A 2,912-nucleotide genomic window follows, 5' to 3' on the forward strand; every position below is an offset into this window, starting at 1 on the left:
AATAAGAGGATACCAAAAGGTGTAAAACAGATGAAGTAGTTGATGCTGCAACTAAATATACAAAACTAGTGTGAGGCTTATTTTCTCAACATTTTTAATCTCGTATTATGACAACATGAAGAAAACAGATATAGGCTAAGAGTAAGAGCGTCTCACAGCACAAACATGCAAAGCGTTTATGGAGACTGGTGTTGGAAATAATGGCCAAAATCCTGTTGCATAACTCTGCCTAAGCATTGGGAATGATGTCACGAGCAGCAGCAGATTGCCACTAATTAGAAAGTCTTAGCCTAATTTTCCCAATTATCGCCTCCGGTTATTAGTCCCAAGTTGACAGTTATATACAAAACAATTAACTAACATAAAGTATTGGATGTGGGGAAGGCAAAGAGGTTGGCCGCTTTCTGAAGCATGAAATGCACAGATAAAGTTTTTCCTTAATGGAGGTTAACATAGTTGGCAAATAATTCACTCATAAATCTTTCATTGATCAATGTGTTGCTCCAACAAACATTGACTTAAGACCCTGATAACAAAGCCTTTCTTTATGAAGAATAACATGCAGATTACATTTTTAACCTCTTTTTATCTGTAAAACTGCAAATATCAATACCTCAGTCCTGCTCGAGATCTGTGTTACAGTACCTTGTAAGGATTTTCTTGGCTCATTTAAGCATTCTTCTTTTGTAAGTTCTTCATATCTTTTCTGAGACACAGAATTATTAAAAGTCTGTATAGGGAAGGAATGTTTTCTGTCACAGATTTCGAGGATTAAATTCAGCAGTCTCTACTGCAAAGATAATAGGAGTCAAAGTGTTCTTGTGAGTAGATGCATGGAGGGAAGAAATTACTGAGACTACTATCAGTTGGTTAAAACCATAGAGACTGAAAAAGCGTGACACACAAAGTGAACTTTGCATAAAAACTGGAATCTGGAATGTTTCTATGTGGACTTTTGGCAGCAGTGCTCTATCCTTGACACCTTAGTAGGCCTGTTTAGGTGTTAAAAGCATGTAGAATACACATGTGTGGAAGGGAATGTTCTAGTAACATGACACCTTCACTGTCACCCCTTCTGTTGTCCTCTATACACGGAAGGCAGTAGGTTTGCAGAGGGCAGGCTCTGCTCTCTGTGTGGGCTCATTCCTTGCTGGAAAAATCATGAACCCTGGCTCATGTGGAGAACCCCCAGGGATAGTGGAGCCCTCTTTCAGTGGCTTAGGTATCTGGCTGCGGAGCCAGAGGGCAGGGGTTTGATTCCCCACTGTGCCTCCTTGATAGGAGCTGGACTCGATGATTCAGAGCAGTGGTGTCGAACTGTGGCCCTCCAGATGTTCTTAGCCTTCAACTCCCAGAAATCCTGGCCAGCAGAGGTGGTGGTGAAAGCTTCTGGGAGTTGAAGTCCAAGAACATCTGGAGGGCCACAGTTCGACACCACTGATTCAGAGGATCCCTTTCAGCTCTCCAGTTCTAAGATTCTAAGATACTTATTGCTGCCCACATGTAGGATGATGACAAAACTGAGGATTTAGAGAACAGAGTTACAACACTCCCATCTGCATGTAAATATTGCACACTCTAATACCCCAAGAGGACATACAAAAAAGTGTGAAAGGAAGGCTATACATGTTTAGTTCAGTGACTTTTGTTGGTGTTACCTACAAATAATAGAATTCCATAGTAAGACGAACAGAAAGAAGAAAAGGAGAGAAGATTGGGAAACAAAGAGGAAATTAGTACTTCATGCTAAACCAATCATTACAGTGGTGTGTGTTTCTCTAATAAGTTGTCTATCTCTTTAGTTGAACTTACAGCAGCTATCCCATTAAGGAGAAGTAGTAAGAATTGGGCTCTGTCAACTTATGTTAAGTTGGTTGGTTTATCCCACTTGACAGTGTCCTGTCAAATTATTTTACAGAATTTGGAGAGCAAGTATTATACCATGACACATTCACTTTCTTCTCTCGAATCTGTATTCTCACAGGAGATGCAAACAGTAACAAGCCTCAATATTTCTCTAGTTTTCAAACTTCATATTGACCTTCTGTATTGAATTCCTTGCCACAAACCACTAGATTTCAGTAGAAAAATGGAGCAACTGTACTTTAAAAAAACTTAATAGCATGAAACATATGGGGCTCGTTCCATCCAAGGAACTACACCTTTACAGCTAGGAATGCCTAAACTACAGTGGAAGATGGTCCATTAGGGCAAATGTAGCACTGCCCCACCTCAGGCTCAGGTTACCTCCTTACGTGGGGCTGTCTTTGAGACTGACATGGAAACTCCAGATGGTGCAGAATACGGTGGCAAGACTTACAGGGGTGAAAAGATACCACCATATTTCCCCTACCCTGGCTGCCTTGCATTGGCTGCCCATTCACTTCCGCATTGATTTCAAAGTCCTAACGATGACATATACAGCCCTAAATGGTTTAGGATCTTGATATCTGGCAAAGCGCCTCCTCGCACCCAGTTCTGCCAGAGTCACTCATTCCAGCCATGCTGGGCGGCTGAGGTGCCTAACGCTGAGGGAGGTCCAGAAGGAAAGAACAAGGAACTGGGCCTTCTCGGCAGTGGCCCCTTGCCTCTGGAACAACTTGCCCATGGAGATCTGCCTGGTTCCCTCTCTGGGTGTCTTCAGGAGTAAACGTAAGACCTGGTTATTTGGGCAGAGTTTCCCTCCTGCCGTATCTTAAATTCTATATTTTTGCCATCTTGGATTTAGGTATACTGTATGTTTATTGGTCTAACTGTTTTTAAATTTGTAATGCTGCCCAGAGTAGCCCTTTGGTCTAGATGGGTGGGGTAGAAATCTAACAAAATAATTAATAAATAAAACCAGACCACTCCTTAGAAACAGACTGTGACGATTGCCCCACGTCACTCTTGTCACTCATATTCACAATCTC

The 2,912-nt window shown here is 41.9% G+C and overlaps 1 long non-coding RNA gene across 2 annotated transcripts in view; it reads left to right on the forward strand.

The window, feature by feature from the left end:
- The first annotated feature begins 1,491 nt into the window (after positions 1–1,491).
- The window catches only part of LOC144589057 (uncharacterized), a 40,272-nt gene continuing 38,851 nt past the window's right edge, over positions 1,492–2,912 (forward strand). For both annotated transcript variants that reach the window (XR_013544936.1, XR_013544937.1), the window contains exon 1: positions 1,492–2,912. This exon is cut by the window's right edge. This is a non-coding gene — a long non-coding RNA (uncharacterized LOC144589057).

The sequence above is a fragment of the Pogona vitticeps genome, chromosome 4 (assembly GCF_051106095.1).
Source record: "Pogona vitticeps strain Pit_001003342236 chromosome 4, PviZW2.1, whole genome shotgun sequence".
Classification (NCBI taxonomy): Eukaryota; Metazoa; Chordata; class Lepidosauria; order Squamata; family Agamidae; genus Pogona; species Pogona vitticeps.